Source organism: Pleurodeles waltl, chromosome 4_2, assembly GCF_031143425.1.
Source record: "Pleurodeles waltl isolate 20211129_DDA chromosome 4_2, aPleWal1.hap1.20221129, whole genome shotgun sequence".
NCBI classification, from domain to species: Eukaryota; Metazoa; Chordata; class Amphibia; order Caudata; family Salamandridae; genus Pleurodeles; species Pleurodeles waltl.
Window position 1 is genome coordinate 351,392,073 of NC_090443.1, and position 22,499 is coordinate 351,414,571.

Consider the following 22,499-nt stretch of genomic DNA (forward strand, 5'->3'; position numbering starts at 1 on the left):
TTTATTATTCATTGCTTATGATAGATGTATTACGTTTTCACCTACTTCATCATGGTCAACATTCATCCCTGCTGTGCACTACTTTTAATTGGTGATGCATTATGTGTGTAGATAGTAAACGTACTTTGAGGTTCTAGTAGGGTAATGAAGTCAGAGCCGCAAGAAACGAAATATATCTAAATATTCTAAAGAATAATGTACCCCCAGCCATACATAACAAGCCTGTGGAAGCCCATAAGGGGCTGTTCTGAACCCGGAGAACACATGTTTAGAACTCAGGTAATTACAACTTGACCTTTTAATGTCATTATTAATTATGTCAAGGGTACTCTTTTCTATCAAATTCACAGGAGAAAACATAATTGTATATTTAAGTGATTCTGTTCCAGCTCAACGTTTTCAAAAATGTTTTATCTTATTTTATGTGTTTCTGAAAATCGCATGATCACCTGCAAGGGTATCCTGGTACTGTCTTAGGTGTGCGTACCTAGCCCTGCCTATGATAAGTTGGTGAATTGAAAAGCCAGGTCCTTAGCTTCTTGTAGAGTAAAGAAGAGAGGAGGAGGCTCTGATGTGGAGTGGGAGGTTGTTCCACACTTTAGGAGTGATGTAGAAGAATGCTTGTCCTCCTGATCTAGTCCTGGGTATGTGTGGGAGGTGTATGAGTAGGCGTCCTGCGGAGCAGAGGGGTTTAGGTGGTTGGTGGAAGGAGATGCGATTGTTTAGGCAAGTTAATGGGCATGAGTTCTGTAGTGCTTTGAATGTGTGTGAGGAGTTTTAATTGAGTGTGTTTATGTATCTGGAGCCAGTGTAGTTCCCTGAGGTGTGGTGTGATATGAGATCTCTGTGTTAAGTTAAGGATTATTCTGGCAGTCGAGTCCTGGATGGCTTGTAGTCTTCTAGTGAGTTGCTTGGTGATCCCCGCTTACAGGGTGTTCCCATAATCCAACTTGCAGGTGACTAGGGCAAGAGTTACAGTTTTTCTAAAGTTGCTTGGAAGCCATTGAAGATCTTCCTCAGCATCTTCAGGGTGTGGAAGCAGGATGCAGTGATGTCATTGACTTGTGCAACCATGTCCAGTTTGCTGTCAGTGATTATTCTGATATTCCTGTCAAGGGTACGAGTTTGGCCAGCTGCAAGTTGGAGTCCCATGGTCTGATGTTCTTGCCAAAGAACTCTACTGCTGTCTTTATGGTGTTGAGCTTGATACAGTTGGCTTTTAGTCACTTAGCATCATTGGTCATGCAGGTGGTAAACTTGTTTCTTCTGTTGGAAGTTTTGTCCGAGAGGGAGAGTATGGAGTATGAGTTGTGTATTGTTGGCATAGGAGAGGATGTTGATGTTGTGTGAACCAAAGATATTGGCCAAAGGGATCATGTATGAGTTGTAGAGGGCGGGGCTGAGCAATGAGCCTTGAGACACTCTGCAGATGGATTTGCAGGCTTCTGAATGTTATGGTGCCCATCTGACAACTTGTGTTCTGTCCATGAAGAAGGAGAAGATCCAACAGAGGGCAAGTCCTTGAACGCTAATCTTGTGCAGGTGCCTGATGAGGATGGAGTGTGAAGCCATGTCAAATGCTGCAGGGTGGTCAAAGAGAATGAGGGCTGTCATGTCTCCTCTGTCAAGGATCATGTGGATGTTGTGTGTGGCAGCAATGAGTGCTATTTCTGTACTGTAGTTGAGCATGAGTTCAGACTGTGGCGTTGAGATTCTGGTTGTTGCTGAGGTGGTCAGCAATGCATTGGTTGCTTAGTTTCTTTAAGACCTTTGCCGGAGACGGTTGGAGGGAGATGGGTCTGTAGTTGGAAAGCATCAATGGGTACAAGGGTGATTTCTTAAGCAGGGGAATGATAGTAGCATGCTTCCAGGTGTAGGGGAATGTGGCTGAGTCAATGAAGGCATTGAGGATGGGTGTTAGTGCTTCGCTGATCGGTACGAGTCCTTTGGTGAAGGGGTGTTGAGGGCAAGGATCAGAAGGAGCCCCCAAGTGGATAGACTTTGTGGTTGCAGTAATTTTACTGTGGTGACAACAGGCCGCAAGAATAAGATCAGGGTTGGTTCATCAGCTGTGATGGGAAGTTAAATTGTGATGGTGACAGGGTCCAGTTGATGGTCGAAGGTATGATATATGAAGGTGATTTTCTTATAGAAGAATTCCAAGAGCCTGCTGCAAACTTCTTAAGAGGGGGTGATGTTGCTGAAGGCTCCAGAAGGCGCAATGAAATCTTTGATGATGGCAAAGATTTCCTTGCTGCAGTTAGTGGTAGCATCAAAGCGATCTGCAAGAGCTGTGCTCTTGGTGTTCTATATTAATTGGTGTGGCATCTTAGGACTGATTGGAAGATTTATTTATCTGCAGTGTCTTGACTTGTTCTCCATTTGTGCTGTATTTGTATACAAGGACGTTTTGTCAGCCTGAGTTCCTCTGTGTACCAGCTGGCATGTGGTGGTACTCTTGCCATTGGGTTGCACTTGATGGGGAGCAAGTATGTCAGCACATGTAGTTATCAAGCTGTTGAGATTTTTGATGGCTTTCAGCAAGTCGCCAGTATGCTCACACTGATGCTCAGAGAGGGCAGAAGCCCACTCTTCTTCTGAGATGCTTTTCCAGCTGTGGCGAGTGGTTCTGGTAGACGTAGGTCTGTGATGGTGTGTGATGGGTATGCTGAAACTGAAAAGAGTGTGGTCTGTCCAGGTCATAGTTGCTGGCTTGTCGACTGTGGTGTTGCTGATTGAGGAGAAAATCGGGTTCAGTAGGTGTTTGGCAGCGTGGGTGGGTTTGGTAATGTTCTGGGAGAGGCCAAGGTTAGAGTGTAGGTTGATGTGGTCTTCTAGGTGATGGTGAACGTCTCTGGGGAGGATAAAGGTGCTGGCTTTGATGATGACGTGTGCAACAAAGTCCATGATGCCTCTGGCAAAATTGGAACAGGTTCTCATAGTCTGTAAACAAGGGTTCCACCCAGGGAGAAGTCGGTTGTGATGCGAATCTTGAACGTGAGGTGCTCCATGTGGATGGTGGGGGTGTACGTATAGATGGTGCAGATGATGCTATCTTTGAATATGATGGAGGCTACACCTCTGGGCTTGTGCTGCCTTGCCTAATGATCTTGTAGCTGGTAGTGATGGCTATATAAATGTCCGGTGCTGAGGTTGGGTTTAGCCATGTTTTCGTGAGAAAGAGCAGGACAGGAATGTGGTCGTACAGTTGGTCCCATATCTTCATAGCGTGTTTGGTGAGCAAGTGGGTGTTGAGAGGCATACATGTGAGTGTGTTGTTTGGATGGTGTTTGGTCTGTGTGAGTGTGAGTGAGTGTCTGGTTTGTGTGAGTGAGTGGGGTGGTGGGTGCTCTCGGTGTGGGCATGGTGGGTGGAGGGCGTGGGAGAGTGCATGAGAACTTGCAGGAGGTGCATGTGAATGCTCCTTTCATGTTGTGTGATGCAGTGTGGCAGCAGTGTGAATAATGGCGGCCAGTATTAAGAGCATAGAGTAGCACAGCAGGGTATCGTGGGTATGGTGAGACCCAGGTTCCTGGCACTGGGCGCAGTTTAGACAAAGATGGACACAGATGGGCTTGTTCTTGGCATGTCTTCAATGCGCAAGAGGCACATCCATTGCTCATGTTGGCTGCTAGTCCGCACTGCAGCTGCCATTAAATAAACCCTGCGAGGAGGGAGGAGCACAGGGTATCATGGGCAGGAAACCAATGATGTCACTTCCTGTGCAGATGGATGATGGGAAATCCAGTGATGTCACTTCCTGTGCAGATGTGCAATGGAAAACTAAATCCTCACATTACAAAACATCCAAGCCCTGATTTACTTGGATTTTGCACCTGGTTTACGTCACTTAATTGTTGCAGAACCGATGAAAATCTTTTTTTGAATTTACAAAGTCATGCAACATGCTGCCTTATGTTACCTTGCATCAGGAATGTGTTGCATGGGTGAAACATGGGCGTTCCTGTGTTTCCACCCATGTACTTTCACAGCAAACCCATATTTACTAAATTTAACGAACAATGGTTTGTGCTGAAATGGTGCACCTACTGAGGCTGGCGTCATAAGGAGAAGCATCTTTATTTCTCCTTGTTACTTCCTTGTTACTTACTTCTTGTAAGCATGGTGCATTCTTCTGCACACATACAAAAAAGAAAAGCATCTAAGAATAGTTTTTGTGCAGGAAAGTATACCTTCCTACACAAAAACTATTCTTCTCTTGCACTTCCTATTTAATTTTGATTTTGATTTCACTTTCTTCCACCACCACACAGTTTCTGTCTCTTCATCTCACTCTTGCAGGTTCATTTTCAGCCCTGTTCTCTCCCTATTTCATTGTTTACCTATGTTTTTCTTCTTCCTTCTTTCTCCCTTCTCTGCCTTTCCCTCTCCTTGGGTCAAAGTCTGATGATGAAGCTAATTGCAGGTATGCAACAATGGGTGCTGTGCTCACCATTTGTGTCACTGGTGATTATTATTAGGCACTAAATATATCAAAAGAACATGTGGAGTGCTTACAAATAGCAGTATACTTATTCAAGGTTAATTCCTTGGACTAGGCAGCTCCAGGATTGCAAACCCGGCTTCAAACTTTCCTAAAATTGAAGCATGCCATGACTCAGTAATCAGGTTCATTCTCATCACGGCATGGACACACTAAGGGGCATATTTATACTTGTTTTGAGCCAAATTTGGGTCATTTTGTTTTACGTAAATTCAGTGCAAAACTAACTCCATATTTATACTTTGACACTAGACCCGTCTAGCGCCAAAGTTATGGAGTTAAAGTCATTTTTTGGACATGGAAACTTACCTTGCGTCAATGAGATGCAAGGTAGGCGTTCCTGTGCAAAAAATGACTCTATGGCCATAGTGCCATATTTATCCCCCTTTGCTAAAATCACACATGGGGAGGAGGAGGGGTCAAATAATGGTGCACAGCTTGCTTTGCACCATTATTTAATGCCTGGTCAGGGCAGGCGTTAGGGGACCTGTTTGCCCATTTCCATGGTGGAACATCATGGATTAAGCCCACCTGTGCCCTCCCCTGGCCCCAGGGACACCCCCCACCCACACCAGAGGGACAGCAGAGGATGGGGATCCCCATCCCAGGTAAATATAGGTAAGTACAGGTAAATATATATTTTTTTGTTTACAGTGCCATTGGGGGCCCTGAAATAGGCCCCCCTATATGCAACTGGGTTCAATGGCCATGCCCAGGGGACCCAGGTCCCCTGTGCTGGACATTGGGGTGGTGGGCATGACTCATGTCTTTTCAGAGACAGGAGTCAGGTGATATGGATGCTTTTGCGTCAGAAAATGATGCTAGGTTGGTCAGAGTCTTTTTTTTTTTTTTTACTCTAACCTGCCTAGCACCATTTTTTGGTGCAAAACTCCCTTCTCCCATACCGCCACCCCACAAGGCTAACGTCGTTTTTTTTTTACACTAGCCTACCCTTTGCGTCAGCTTGCATCATTCCATAAATGTGGTGCCCGGCTGGCACTCAAGAACGGTGCAATCCGGTGTAAAACATTTTGATGCAAAACTGCGTTAGTACAGTTTTGCGCCAAAAAGTATAAATATGCCCCTAAGGCTCTTATTTACTAAAGCTTTGCGCCGATGCAAGGTGACACAGAGAGATGCATGCCTGTTTTATCTATAGCAAAAAGTATTTTGTGTTTTAAAAGTACTCTTACTCAGTGCATAAAATGGCTTTTTCAGCACGAGGGCATTACTAGGGTGGACCTGTGCAAACACCTATAGGAATACAGGAAGCCCAGCCTACTAATGTAGCCAAACAGGGCTCTGCATCAACTACTAAAGTTTGCGCTATAGAAATACCATGTACAGACATCCATACACACCTAAGTGAGGGAGAGTGACAATATAATATTATGTTTCGGGTCTGCCGTTAGCCTGCCATATTGAATGTAATTCTTGCCTTTTAGAGGCACCTCCTGTAAACTACTGGCACTGGCTTACCAGAGGCAATTCTTAGCATGACAGACAACTGTTTCAAATACTAGCACTGTCATAATTAAGGTATTTTTTGTATGATGAACATTGTCAGACTAGGACAGAAAATAGGCCTGGGCACAAAAATAAAAAAGGTCTTAATCAGCAAATCAGATAGCAAAACAAGTGGCTGAAGTTTTGCAAATCTGGGCAGTTTTCAACTGGTAAGACACGCTGTAGAGGTGTTTGCTGGGTCTAGAAGTCTGAATCGATTTGTGTTTGCTACAGGCAATGTTTGTGATAATATCAGGGAAATCAGCTGTAAAAACTGGCCCACCAGACCATAAGACAGCCAAATACCCAGCCCACACAGCCCTGTCAGATCATCCATTCAGGCACTGTCAGATTGCCCTACAGCCCAGTCAGACACTGATAATTGGTGTCCATGGCTAAATACTAGCACTAGTGCATTGTAGATATTTCATGCCATGAGGGAGGGCAACAATGGCATATGGGAAAATTGAAACCATAACAAAATTATGGCCCTGATATACTGAGGTAATTCTTGACATAAGGGCCACCCATCATTATATGGATGGCATGATGGACAAAATGCTGACACTGGTATGAAGTTATGTGTAGAGTATTTGTGCAACACTTCAAACAGTAAAACAGTGAAGACACCACACAAAAAGGACCCCACACCAAGTTAAAAAAATAGAGCTGAATTATATAAAAGAAGGCCAAAACAACAAAACTCCAATCAGGAGAATTGGAAATATTCAAATTAAATATTTTTGTAAGTAAAAATAGTGCCAAAAGGTGTAAAGTGCCAGCTGATGATATGTGGTCATGCCAGACCAGGACAAAGTCACTAATTCAGGTCAATCATGATAGAGTGCAGGCCAGCTACAGGGACCCAGTTAGGCCAGCTGAACACAGTACCTTCGATCCTGGTTTGCAGAGCATTGCGTGGATAAGCGTTGAAAATGCAGCGTACAGCTGAGGCGATGCATCGGTTCTAAGATGTGGCGAAGCTGCCATACAAGGGCTTCATCGTCATTGAGAATCCCACTGATGTGGCTTGCAATGTGAAGACTGGGGTTGAGGATGTAGCACGCAGTTGTGGCGATGCACTGGTTCCCAGGAGTTTGCGAGGCTACGATGCAGATTCATCATCGAGGCTGTGGTTGAAGAGCAATGCGAGAGCCTACTTTAAGGATGCATTGTGCAGTGGTGATTCTGAAGTGGCTAAGGAATGCGAAGCAATGCAGGTATTTGCAATGGGTCCTATCCAAGCAGCAGCAGTGATGCATCAGTTCTGCTTGGGTTTGCGTCATGCAGCAGAGGAGAAGTGTTGGACCCACTGGATCCACAGGCTGGCAGAGCCTTAGGCCCACTTCCAAGGGTCCAGGACTGGGGTCGACTCACATATGACAGAGGCCAGGTGCAGGAGCAAGGTTGTTGGAAGCTTGTTATGTCCCTGAGGTTTCAGATCAGGAGATCAGCCAACTAGCCCTTGGAGTCACTCCGGGTTCAAGAGATCCAGGTCCAGTTCTTCTCACCCAGGCATAAGGGCAGCAGGCAACACAGCAAAGCAGGACTCCAGAAGAGTGCAGTCCAACATAGTGACAATCCTTCAGTGGCACAGCAGTCCTTCTTCCTGGCAGAGTATCCACAGGTCCAGAAGTGTATTGAAGTGTAGTGTCTGAGGTCCATCTTTTATACCCTGGTGCCCTGGTTCTGGAAGGTGGGAGAAGTTCTAGAGAGTGGCTTTGAAGTGCATGGAAATTCCTGCCTCCCCTGCCCTGGCTCCAAGCCTGCTGGAGTTACAATGCAGAGTTGTTAGGGTATAAGACATGGCCTATTCAGGTGTAAGTCGGGCTGTTCTCAGCTCTGCCACCCCATCCTGCCAGCAAATGGCCCATCCAGACATACCTAACCCTCCATTGTGTGACTGTCTGGAATGAATTTACGAAGTCTAACTGTCAGGTACACCCACTCATGTGACCCAAGCCCAGGCCAGGCTATAGGCACTGTTGGGATTGAAAGGTCTTCTGCATGGTGAAGACTTGTACCTCTGCCCGAGTGCCTAACTGTATTGCTGCTTGGATCCCTAAGGCTGATTTTTTTGTTGTCATAGGTGAACATGTATCATGCATGTTTGCTATGACATAGTCCAGTCTCACAGATTGATGTCTTGTTGGGCCAGGAGGGGTGCCCAAAATGCTACCCTTATGGTGGTGGAAAGCCACTGCCTTCAGCAGGAGTTAAGCAGCAAAAGCACGGTAGGTGGCAGCAGTAGTGGTGAACAGGTTCTTTTTACCCTGTGTCACTAGATGGAGGCCTACAGGCTCACTCAGCATTCTAAAAGTTCTGCTGCTGTGTGTTTAACTCACCCTTGGTCTACATCAGGTTGATATGGTAGTGTGTGCGTAATGAAAATATGTTCTGAATGCATTTCAGCATGCAAGACATATACTGCACAGAGGGTGCTGTCGTGTGGGCTCTCATTATCCTAAATGAGACTACTGGATTTCTAGGCACCAGGATCGATAACGGTGTGGGGGACTGAGTCTGACCCACGTGTAAGGAACTCTGTCACCCTAAATTCGGTTTTTGCTCCGGCTAACTAGCAGTGCCTCATTTCTCCCACGGGGAAGAGATGATTGGGCAGCGGAGCGCATGACATCTTTGGAACTTCTCAGGGAAGTCTTGGTCACTCAGATCCAAACCAACTCTCTCACTTACAGTATGATCTCATATACAAATGACAAAGGCAGTATACGTTTTATATAATGTTTTAATAAAACAACTGTATTTTAGATAATAAGGCGTGAGCCGCAATAACCAGAACCATACAACACAGTAGGATTGAAATAGTCACCAGGAGAGTAAAACATAAGAACAAAGCGATCATCGTGTCTAATAGTTTCTACTCTCCCTCTGCTTGTTCTATTTCGAGCACAGCATGTTAAGCTTCTAACTTGCCTTTCTGAGTCACTGGGGAGACATCAGCCCTCATACCTGAGCAAAGGCCTGTGATCTTGGTTCAGCATCTGCAACAAGGCAGTCAGCGTCTAGTTGTGGTTCCCTGGTCGGAATCTCCCTCTTGCGTGTATTGGGACAAGGAAGTGATTTTATAACTAACATGTCAGCGTGATCACAAAATGTCCCTACGCAGGAATGCCAATGACTAAACTCATACCACGTCTATCGGCAATGTACCAGACTGTATCCTTGACTGAAGCACAGAGTGAACAGGAATGTGTTATGGAGAACTCCAGTGCTGAAGTACGCTAAACAGTGTGATATGAATTAAAAACAAGACCGTAGAACTGGCTATTTGAAAAATAACAGTACGAAGCCTAATAAAAAGCATTTAGAGCAAAGTGCACAGAGGCTCTAAGCTGCAAGCAAATGAATAAAATACATCCAGGGCAAAGTGCACAAAGGCCTAAAGCCTGAAGCTAATGCGCAAAGGATACGTAAAACTAACCACACTACACCCTCCCCTTGTCGGTAGCAAGTGGTTCCAATAATATAAAAGTATGCCCCAAATATAAACAATACATAAAACTATATATTTCGACAAGGTCAGAAGACAAAAAAGACATAAATTTAGGAAACATGTGACGATAAAGCCAAATTCAATATAGTGTCAATTTTGCAGGATAAAAAAAATCCAATTGTCAGACAGAAGCAATAGAACTTAGGAGCTCCTCCACTTCGATATATGTCAATATCGGAAGATCCACGCCACAAAGTACCATGGAGCAGGTGTGTTCCAAAGCCCCAAAACCATTCAGGGCGGCACCCCTTGCAGGGCCTATGAATGAGACAACACTATCTTCCTCCAGGAAGGGAATCTCATAAACCGCCTCACGAAGCAAACGCAACCGTAGTGAACAAGTCTGGGAATGAGCCCTAATCGGGAACATCAACAGATCAGTTTCGACCACTGGAGGGCACTGCAGTGAGAGACAGAAAGCCAGTGCATGTTCAAACGAGCACCAAAGGCACCGAAACACGGGTTGCACACAATCCAAAACTGGTCGGAATGACAGAGACCAGTCACACTCCAAATGTCCCAGGAGTGTTGCTCCAAAATGCTGCATCATGCGTTCACGACACAGCTGTGCTGACGGGAGCAGCAATACAGTATCTCGTCGTGGCGGGACAGCCATTGCGAAAAAATAGCAACAATAGCAAGACTCCAGCCAACAAAGCCAAAGTAATCGGGAAACCCCCAAAAATGCTTCCGAAAATAGAGTGTATAGCCAAAGGTATCAAACCGAATATGGAAGAGAAGGTGTGAGCAAAACCAACACCAACGGCTTTGAAAAAATTTGCAATTCCAGCAGTGCTGGACGCATTAAATATTCGTCCCACAAGTTCACCAAAGTGACTTGGAAAGTTAGTATTCAAAAGGGACTGTATTTCCGCTGATGACCTTGCCACCTGTAGTGCGTAGGTCTCACTAGCAGATGTAAGGGCCACATGTTTTTGAAACAATAAAGCCTTCAGTCGACTCAACTTGTCGAAATTAACCTTGGAAGTAGCAATATGAGGCCAGATGTCCGCTACCTCCCTAATTTGAGTGGGGGGGAAACAACACATTCCCGCAGCACGTAACGGCCTTGGTGACAACGACAACGTAAACTATTCCGGCACGCATGCCACTGCAGCGTTCGCTGTTAAGAACAATGTAACTGCCGTTAGAAAGCACCCGGAAAGTGTTTTTAATAACCGGGACTGGAACTCCCTTCAGATAACAAGCTAAGTTAGCAATCGAATCGTTACACGCTCCGTGCAAGGACAGCTGTTTACAAACCATGGAATGGCTGACAGAAGTTTCGCATTCACTACCGCTAAGAAAAACCTCCCTCAAACCATTAATACATCCGTATAGAAAGGGAAGCTCCCACACCTCGTGTATGTAACTGTCTCCCAACCGTTCATATCTTCCCACCGGAATGTGCTTCAAACAAGAAGTAAATTGCAGAGTTGAGATAGGCAGATTAATTACGCCATGAATCAACCACTCAGCTGACGGAATCTCAGCAACCGTGAAAGGCAGTTTTTCAAATTTTTCAATATTCAACATGACATACGTCGCTTCCTTTTTAGCCATCAACTGTTGTTGACGAGTTAAATTAAAGGAGACAAAGATCTCCCTGGCACGAATGTGCTGCCACGGAACGCGACCTGCCTTCAAGGTCTGAAGAGTCCAACCCAGCTGCATGATGGACCGCGTCTGACTCTGCCCATGATATAAATAAGACATATCTGATTTAATAATGTCTATAGCAGAGGAAACGATGCTGTCAATTGTGTAAACACGGTCAGAAAGGGTATGCATGCCATTATCTACAACAGACAAAGCCTGCATCAGGTTTTCCTGATCAATTTGCCTCAACCGGGCCGCTGCCTCCTGCTGTGAAAGCTTCCAAATCTCATTATAAACTTTGTATAAAAATCGTTTCTTCCGTGGTACCCTAGGTCCTGACAAAAAATCTTGTAAGTCAGTATCATTAGACAGTAACGTGAGATGTGATTTAACTGCATCCAGCGTGGACGACTTCAACCATTGCTGACAAAGCTTTCCCACGCTGTATGTAGTTATAATATCAGCATGTTCTGGTGAAATGTAACGAGGGTCTGCCCTACTAGTCCTGAACCCCCCTGAAGAGGTGACGAAACGTTGATGACACTTATTAGTGTCTACAGGCCATAATAACCACCCGCCCGGATGTACCAATGAAGTGTGAAGCGTACCATTCTGGACCCAGTGTGTAAACTCACTAAACGTAGCATTTACATATCGCTGCCAATTGTTCAATTTGGAAGGGACAGGTATTCTAGGCAAATTCAACTCTCTAATCATTGCCAAGCCCAAACAGCTAGTCTGTTGTACTGTGTCATTGAGGAAAATCATCTGCACAGGGATAATACATGCTCTAAATAATGTGTCCCTGCCCTGCATTTGCCAATTTTTCGTTCCCCAGACACTTTTCAAATCAACAGTCTTAAACCAATATTCATACCCCTCAACCGAAAGTTTAGACACAAACAAATTTGAATACAGTAATTTAGTATCGGTCAATAACATTTGCTTATTAGCATACGGAGTAACTTTAAAATAGTAAGACTTAGCATTTTGTTGATTATGCCCAGAAAAATATGCAAATTTATCATAATACGTTTTTGAACTCCCTTGTGGAGGAGTCGGGCAATGTTCCCATTGCACATAATCAAATATGGACTTAGGGCTACTTGCTTTATGAATTAAATGGTGTCCATAATAGTTGTAGCAAAACATGTCACCATGATTATCTCTAAATAGGTAAGCATCTTCATCGTCATAGACAGTATAATATTGTAAGTCTGTCAGCATAGAATCCACTGTCGTCACATCCCAATGATCAGAAACAATGCCTGGTACAACAATATCATTCATTGATAACTTGAGGACATACGGTATTTGAATCAATTCAGTGGGACCATATATATCAAACATTACTTTATCCCACACAATCCCATCCGGATTCGGTATTGCAGAAATGTTTACATTGGACACGTCTCTTCGAACCATATGAGACGAAAAATGTGGTTTTAACACAGTCTCCACATGCTCAATGTCAGATCGTTCAGGAAGAAAATGACCATGTATTACTAGAAAAAAAGTAACCACAAATCCCAACCACAAAAAAATAGTCATTACGGCCATAAAAAGCCACAAATAGTTCCAAGGAAAAACAAAATATGTGTGTTTAAGCCAACACAGCAGCTTACGTGGACCTCAGACTGAAGACATCGAGGACGAGGAGCCGGACACTGCATCATCAGTGTCGTTGAAGCAGCCAGAGGCAGTTCTTGCAAAAGGTGCAACTGTGAACAAAGTAGCAGATGGAGGCTCCTGCCTTGGCACACTATAAACCACATGTTCAGAAACATCAGTACAACGTACAGCAACTTGATCAAAAGATTCCAAATTAATCGTTGTCTGTGGAACAATCACAAGATCATCTTCCACCCTCCCCAAGCTCGGAGAGGAAACAGCGTTGGTGTAAATCACCTGCAGCGGGACTTCTTCCCCAGTAGTGAGAGGGATTCCGGAACTACTGGGTGTCCCTCTTGGTCTGCTGTGCAGAATCGGCCACATGTTGTAACTTGACATTATCAATGGAAACAAAGCGATTTCCTTTTGCCCCTTGCAGCTGCGGTAAAATCAAAGTTCTCGTGCTGCTAACCCCTAACACAGGGACTGGTGCCCGATAAGAAGGACCAAATTCTTTCTTTACTGCGACCTTTTCACGCACTAGATCCCCAATCCTGGGTATCCAACCAGTAGGAGTCACTGATTCATCCTTAATTCCTGAGGAGGCAGCACTTGCAGAAGAGTTATCTTCACGGAATTGTTGTAAATCCTGCAAAACAGTGACACGATCATTTATGTCAAAGGGCGTATCTGCCACCTCCACACCAGGACCATCTAGATCAGGAATATACATTTGTGTTCCAAACAGGCACTCATATGAAGTATGACCCCCCAGTGACCTTCTAGGCAAGTTATTAAGTGCTCTCTGTACTTCATACAGGTGGGCTAGCCAACCACGACCTGTACCTATAACTCTGGCCGTTAAGGATTGCTTTAAATCACGATTTAAACGCTCCACAACAGAATTTCCCTCGGGATAAAATGGAGACGAGAATTGGAGTTGGACCCCCAACGAAGCCATGGTGTCCCTGAATGCCTTAGAGGCAAAAACAGGGCCCTGGTCCGAATGAAAAGCCGCAACTGCAAATGTATCGACAAAGATGCGCAAATCTTTAATAACAGTCCGAGCGTCAGCCGAGCGCTGTGGCCAGACCCACACAAATCTGGAGCACGAATCTACAGCAACCAAGATATATTTGTATGCACTGTCTGGGGTCAACGGACCACAATGATCCAAGTACACACACTGTAAAGGTTTATTTGAAATCAGAAGGGGCGTCTGCTGCGGGCGTCTAGCCGACAAAACTTTAATTTGTTGACAAACGTCACAACAAAGGACATACTGCTTTGCCTCTTTATAGAGACCAGGCCACCAGTAACGAGCCTGTAAAAGTGAAATCGTGGCAGCCACACCAGCATGTGCAGATGCCACCCCCTGATGTGCTGCAGAAATTAATCGAGGTCTCTCAATTCTATTGGGCATTTCACATACACCAACGCCTGGAATGTTAACAACAGCATTTAGCGCACTACTCAAGCAGTAACTATATTTAGAAGGAAATCCTTTAGGAAAGGGCGTGCCATCAGCCGTAGCCCTTATGGCAGCCGAAATCTCTGTGTCTAGTTTGGAACTCGAACGAGTCACTGCGGCCACAGTGGCAACAACCACTGACGACTTCGCGGCTTCATCAGCCAAAGTATTCCCAGCAACGTGTATCCCAACGCGCTGGTGTCCAAGTGTATGCACAACATGGACCTTAGGAAGTGTCTCTTTCAGATCCGCAACCTTACCCCACAACAATTTGTGTTTAATGGTGTTGCCCTTAGAATCTCTGAACCCATTCAACTTCCAATAGTGTAGATATTCATTGAAAGACTGTACACAGTAGTAGGAGTCACAGACCAGCAAGGTTAAAATCACCGGATCCACGTGCTCCAACGCTAACAACAGAGCTTTGAGCTCAGCCAGCTGTGCCGTGCAATCTCCCAAGGTTTTAGTATAAGTATGTCGGGGGCAGAACACTTCCCCCTCCATCGTGCCGCTCACCACCGCACATGCAGCAGAATACTGTTGTTTAGTCCCAACCGCTGGTTGCGCAGAGCCATCGGTATACATGACCACCTGATATTGGTCAATAGGCAATGTGCCAGCAGGGACTGGGTACTCCATTTCATATTGAAGAAATTCTTGAGTCTGCAGTTTAGGGTCAAATATGTAATCTACATCAGTGGCTGTCAAAGACGTAGTCCATTGTATCCATCGCAGGTGTAAAGCTTTCGAATTAGGGACACTCGCTTTTGTAACAGCCTCTAAGGCCGGAATCGGGGAAACGACAATAATGCGTTGGCCCTGGGCAAGCTCGTTCTTTAATCACAGCCATCTGTACGGCAGTGAGTATTTTCTCAGTTTGCGCAAATCGTTGTTCTGCAGCAGAATACAAGTGGGACTTGTATGCTATCAGGACTGTCTCACCCTCATTAAAGGTGACATATGTAAACCCAACAGCCCCAGGTATCACCCTGATGACTAAATGCGTTTTATTGTCCAGTGTGTGTAAATGTTTAACTGCTAAGAGATCAGTTTGCAAATCTCGTAGTATATGTGTATGCTCAATTGTCCAAAATCTACTCGAAAAATTCAGACGAATCAACTCGTATAAGGGTTTTATACGCGTAGCATAATCAGGAATGTAAGTTCTATCAAAATTCAGAAACCCCAACAATGACTGGAGCTTCCGAACCGCATTAGGAGGCTGCAATAAAGCACATTTCTCCAAAAAATGTGGCACTAAGCTCTTGCCCTCACTCGACAACTCATATCCCAGGAAAATGACGCTGACGAAGGCAATCTTCGATTTCTTAAAATTAAACTTATAGCCAATTTCCGCAAACCCCACAACAATGTGCGTTACACGCCTTAGATGTTGCAGATTCTCATCGTCTGTCAGATATATGTCATCAACATATGATAACGCTTCATGGTCCAACTCGTGCAGCATTTCAGTCACACGAGCCGAAAACAGTCCTGGGCTATTCTTATACCCCTGAGGCAAACGACAAAACTTTTTCTGGGAGCCAAACGCACTGAAACTGGTATAGTCCCGACTTTCGTACGCTATATTTTGGCAGAAAAATCCATTCGAGATATCTAACGTTGTTTTGTATTTCTTACGCACTATATTATTCATGAGCGCTGCGCTATGTGAATTCTGTATTGCATATGTGCGTGTATGACCATTTAAATGTCTGTAATCCACCACTATCCTATATGAATGGTCCGGTTTAGCAACCGGAAATAAGGGATTATTCATCGGCGAGACACAGGGCTCAATTACACCCTGGTACTCCAATTGTGTAAGAATTTTCCTAACCGATGCCCTTGCCTCAAATTTGATAGGATACTGCGGCTGTGGCTGAGGTTCGCCCTTTATTGGAATTACATGATAAGGTGATTGTCTATCCCACCCCACGTTATTTCTATATAGGGCGGGAGCCTGTGCTAGAGCCCATGCTTTACCATAGGACTCCGCTAGTTCTCTCGGAACAAGTGGTGAGAAGGAAGGTGTAATAACCTCCTCCCCAACCGGACAGTCGCGAACAAAGTCAGGTGGCCAATCCTGTTCGGCCAGTAGAACATCATATGATTTTACCACATGGTCCCAAAAGATGGCGTGTACAATGCGGTCAATGTCCCCTTCTAATCGCAGAGTCACTTTATATACTCTATCAGGATCAGAGACTCGCATATCCGCCGTTTCGACTTGTATGAAGTCATCAGTTGCTTTCACCTCCAGATGCTCTAGAAGACTCCGGCGAACTATTGTGACCTCTGCCGCGCTGTCTAACAGTGCCAACGCCCATGTCTTGTTCGTCAAGAGAACTCTCTTCTTGAGCGGCATGTCTAACTGAGACTGCTGCCACTTTCTTCTTTTTAAATTGCTGTTTTTGTTGCAGCGGTTTCTCTTCTTGTTTAATAGAAACCTCCGTTGAGCGTTGTGAATCCTGACTTGGTTTCACGTACTCCGTTCTCCGCTCTGACTGCCCAGCTCTCTCACTCCTCTTCTCTGAGGAGTCCTGAAAGGAACGAGATTGGCGTGTATCAGTATATTGATATCTATCAGGCGTCTTCAAATTATCCCTATTCCTGAGATTATACCTATTCTGCGGGGTCTCCGGTTGCGCTTTTTAGTACCCTCAGGTTGCTGTTGTTTAGCATTGTCTTTATTATTTTTACCCTGTAATTGGGGTTTTTGCGGTCTAGCCCCTAGGCTATCGTGACCAATACTGGAATATGTCTCTGCTATTATTCTCGGAAGTTCCCGCTCCTGATTAATCTGCGGAACGTCCCGAAGACGCATTCGCACTGCTAGTGCTACTGCCTCTCCCTTGAGATTACTCAAAATAATAGAAGAAACTGCAGCAAAATTGCCCATTAACTGCATGCCCAAATCTAAGGCAGGGGCAGCCCCATATTCATCTTGAATTTGTTTAAGCACTTCCGGTAAATTAGCTAATGTCGGTGTACCGTGTGCCGTAGTGTAGAGCGCGGCAAACACCGTGCCCCAGGTATTACAAAGGTCCACCGGAGGAACCATCCCATACGGCAAACACATCGTCAATATTCTATGTTTATCCTGAGGTCCCGTATGGGGAAACACTGCTTCCAGCTTATTAATTTTTTGCGCCAGCCAAAATGGAGTTTCCTCACGTTTAGCCGGTACCTTACCCATAACTGAGTGTACAGCGGCCGGATTGATACCCGGAACCACCGCCTGTGGGTGCGCCGGAGCAACACGCGCTGCATTTGTATTTAGTGTCTGCATGACAAACTGAACTAATCGTCTATATGTAGCCGTTAAGTCTGTATATAAACGACGAACTTCAACCACTGTCAATAGAGCAGCCGCAGGATGAGGTGTATATGTAGCCAATAAAGGCCAGGTAGGACCATCAATACTCAGTGGACCTAACCTAACTTGTCCTACTGTGTGTGGGAGGGCGCCATCAAGCCAATTATGGTGTTCTTGATAAGATAAAGGTATCTCTAAGTATGCATAAGCCCTGTACTGTCCAGGGACATTCGCAACAGTGTATTCGTGAAAAGTGCTTGTACCCCCATCAACTGCTGGAAATACGACCCAAGAATAAAAAAGTTCTGTTCTATAGGCTGCATGGGCGTCCACCACAAAAGTGACCGGACCCCCCTGGACCGTCAGGCCATGTGCTATCAGATGTCCTGTGAGCGGGTGTTGCATATGAAGCGCTACTTGCACCACTACCGGATTCGCCATCTAGAGAAAATCAGCACCTGGGTAGAGAAGGCACACCGATAACGGGGTTTTTCCTTTCAAAGTTCAAGCTTGAACAACCAACCACTAAGTAATAGGATGCCTATCCCGTGGTGGCGGAAATCCTCAGCCCCAAGGACGTCTCCGCTTACGGAACCGAGGAGTCAAAACATATATGAGACCGAGAGAGTCAGTCGGACCTAAATATTAGAGCCAGACCAATCGTTGGCGGCGCCATGTCGCATGGGCTCTCATTATCCTAAATGAGACTACTGGATTTCTAGGCAGCAGGATCGATAACGGTGTGGGGGACTGAGTCTGACCCACGTGTAAGGAACTCTGTCACCCTAAATCCGGTTTTTGCTCCGGCTAACTAGCAGTGCCTCATTTCTCCCACGGGGAAGAGATGACTGGGCAGCCGAGCGATTGACATCTTTGGAACTTCTCAGGGAAGTCGTGGTCACTCAGATCCAAACCAACTCTCTCACTTACAGTATGATCTCATATACAAATGACAAAGGCAGTATAAGTTTTATATAATGTTTTAATAAAACAACTGTATTTTAGATAATAAGGCGTGAGCCGCAATAACCAGAACCATACAACACAGTAGGATTGAAATAGTCACCAGGAGAGTAAAACATAAGAACAAACTGATCATCGTGTCTAATAGTTTCTACTCTCCCTCTGCTTGTTCTCTTTCGAGCACAGCATGTTAAGCTTCTAACTTGCCTTTCTGAGTCACTGGGGAGACATCAGCCCTCATACCTGAGCAAAGGCCTGTGATCTTGGTTCAGCATCTGCAACGAGGCAGTCAGCGTCTAGTTGTGGTTCCCTGGTCAGAATCTCCCTCTTGCGTGTATTGGGACAAGGAAGTGATTTTATAACTAACATGTCAGCGTGATCACAAAATGTCCCTACGCAGGAATGCCAAAGACTAAACTCATACCACGTCTATCGGCAATGTACCAGACTGTATCCTTGACTGAAGCACAGAGTGAACAGGAATGTGTTATGGAGAACTCCAGTGCTGAAGTACGCTAAACAGTGTGATATGAATAAAAAACAAGACTGTAGAACTGGCCATTTGAAAAATAACAGTACGAAGCCTAATAAAAAGCATTTAGAGCAAAGTGCACAGAGGCTCTAAGCTGCAAGCAAATGAATAAAATACATCCAGGGCAAAGTGCACAAAGGCCTAAAGCCTGAAGCTAATGCGCAAAGGATACGTAAAACTAACCACACTACAGTGCAAAGTGGAACAGTGTCCATATGGCAAACTTTTGTGAGCTGGCAGTGTTTGTTTAGAGTGACATACTCTGCTGCAATACAGAGAGACTGTAGAACTGAACAGTGTGTGCAGACTGAGTGTATGTGCTGTATGTGAGAATGCTGGTGGTAGCATGGTACATTGGCACAATAGTATTAGACAGCGGCGTGTGCTGTGAATGTACACTAAGTGGAGACGTACCTGCACTGGTACATCACATGGAGGACTTTGGGTTACATTTTGGGAAGCCCAGGCGCACAGCCTGCTAATCTCCCTGCTGGGCAAGGGGACATCACCCAGGGAAACCAAGACCACCTGTCCTGGAGTCTGGAGCAGCAGTACCTGTCTGCTCACCAAGACTGGTATGCCCAGGAGGGAGAGGAGTGTGTTGGAGGAAGCGAGATCCAGAGGGGGGAGCCCAGACATGTGGGGTCCCTGAGTAAGGTGTGAGGAGCAGTGCCGCACCAATTGGGCTGTAGCCTGTGTGCAGCGTCGTGAGTTTGGAGACCCCGTAGGCCAGTAGGGGTCACCGTACACCAAAGACAAGTGCTGCATCAATTAGACCATCGTCCATGTACATTATTATGGATGCTGGCAACCCCGTTTGCCAGGAGGGGCTGCCGGTTGCCAAGGAACTGTGCCGCATTGATCAGGACGTAGACCGTGTGTGGAGAAGTTACTGCAGCCCCGTATGCCAGGAGAGGCACCCTGAGGCCAGCAGGATCTGATAAGTTATGTTTGCCAGAGCAACCCTGTATGCCAGGAAGGGCCGCTCGGAGTGCTGAGCTTGGAGGTACTGGTTGTTACGCATAACCAGACAACCAAGATGTGGGAAGTTTCATGTCCGATGAGTCTCGAGGACAGGGGAGCCCTGCCGAGCACGGAGATGACACCAAGCCCCGAGTAAAGAGAAAAACGACTTACTGCATGTGGCTGGAGCCAGAGCAACTCCAATCGTCAGGACACTGATGAGCATGGCTCAGGAGAAAGAGTTGGTGCCTGCCAGGAGCTGCGGGTGTGAAAACATGCCACCCGACTTTGCCAGTTCTGGTCAGGACCACACTGCACTGCTACCTTGTTTCAAACCATCAGCGCAGATAATTTGAGAACTGGGCCTGCTTGGCCCCGGGGGATATAACGCCTTTGGTTTTTGAAACTCTACTTGACTTTAAGTGACTGCACCATCTTGATTGAGTCCAAGGAGAGGAGACCCTGTGACAGGGCCCAGTAGTTTATGCTCCTTGAATGTCACCATATATAAATGAGGAATAACAATACTTTTTACATGGCCTTCGGGTAGTTGAGGAGTGGCCTGACAACTACTAGAGTGCCTACCTTACAGGTTTGAACTGTGTTATTGCTTTTTAAATGTTGTTTACTTTTTGCATGTGTAGAATTAGAATAAAAATACTTCTTTTAATACAAAAACAAATATTTAGTTGAACATTGATTTATTGTATGCGCTCCTTGCACATTGAGTTATGAGTCGTGTTCACTGACCTGTATCTACATTCCGCTCCGAGGGATCCTTGCCTGCTTGTGTCATGCTATTAACTGAGAGGCAGGTGCAGAATGGGGTGCTTGACCCAGCTGAAAGGTTACATAGTAAGGTGGGCCTTGGACGTCATGAGTAAAAGGCCTCAACCACCTTGGTTGGGCCCAGTAACCCCTGCATGACTCTTGTCCCATTGAACTGGCAGGTACAAAGGGCTAAGGCAGACAATTGTCAACTTTCTAAAGCTGAATTTTTATAACTGTGATAAAAAGCTGACTTTACCATAAAATAGGGCTCTCCATCACAATTCAAAAGACACCAAATATGAACTGGTTATCTCTTCCCATTTGAAAATGACACTTATAAAATGCAATGAGGTAATTCCTGTGTTATCCTAAGGGAGAGATAGGCCTTACTGTAATGAAAATTGAAATTAAGAACTTTTCACTACCAGGACACATACCACATACCCTACTTTTTAAATGCATTGCACCCTGCACTCTGGGTGTCCTCCGCCTAGCCTAGGTATGTATTGAAAAAGGAAGGTTTGGGCCTGGCAAATGGTTTTATTTTTCCAGGTTGACATGGCAGTTTAAACTACATACACAGGCTTTGCAATGACAGGCCTGGGACATGTTTAAAGGGCTACTTAAGTGGGAGGCACAATCAGTGCTGCAGGTCCGCTAATAGCATTTCATTTACAGACACTGTGTGTATATAGTACCACTTTACTAGGAGCTTATAGGTAAATTAAATATGCCAACTGGGGATAAGCCAATATTACCATGTTTAGAGGAGAGAGAACATGTACATTAGGACTGTTTAGCAGTGGGAAAGTGCTCAAAGTCCTAAGGCCAGCAAAAATTAGATCAGTAAAAATGGAGGAGGAAGACAAAAAGGTCTAACAGGCATCATGGGCATTTTGGGGGCCATACAGGGCAAAATGCTGGCACTGGCACAATGGAGGTATTTTTTAACAAATATAGGCACTCATGGCATGTTTGAACAACAATGGAGTCAAATGTAGGCAACAACCAAGTTTCATTGACTTGAAGCACCTTTAAAGGACAATATTTAAAGAGTGCTCTTTGGGAGCCTATGGTTTTTTAGAAAAGTGATGTGAAAGTTGTGCTTTAAGATGTACTATTTGACCTCAATTTTTCAAAAAACTTTCTCAAAAGAAGAAAACTCCAGAACCCACCTTGACGAGGTCTGGCTGACTCGCGTGCTACAACCCAGGGCTAGTGTTACACTCGAGCACTTTAAAAGATCAGGTCAGCACCCTAATACACGTGGTATCTAAAATAGACATTAGCCCATGTTGTATTGTTACCTTAATAGTTCAGCTATTATGAAATTTCAGTGTTGTCACTTATCGTGATGTTATGAGGTTTATGGTCAGGTGACAGCGCCTTGAGACCCTTACGGGTGAGTAGTTGCGTTGTCACATCCACTTAACTTGACATTTCAGTAAATGAACGTTCATGCCATTAACATCCTTATAGAATCAGTACTTGAAACTGAAATATAAAAGTGCTGTGAATAACAATCCCAGAATTCTTGTTGGCTACTCAGAACTGCTGGTACTCTCTCATTATACATTTTGCTATCCTCCTGAGAAGTGCTGCTATTCTCTCTTTCAAATCTACTGAGGGTTGTACAATAAAATATGAACAACAAAAATATTATGGTACAAAAATATTTGTGTCCAAATATTGACAACTAAATACTGATCACAACCAAGAGTGCAGTCAGCCCGTCAGGATCAG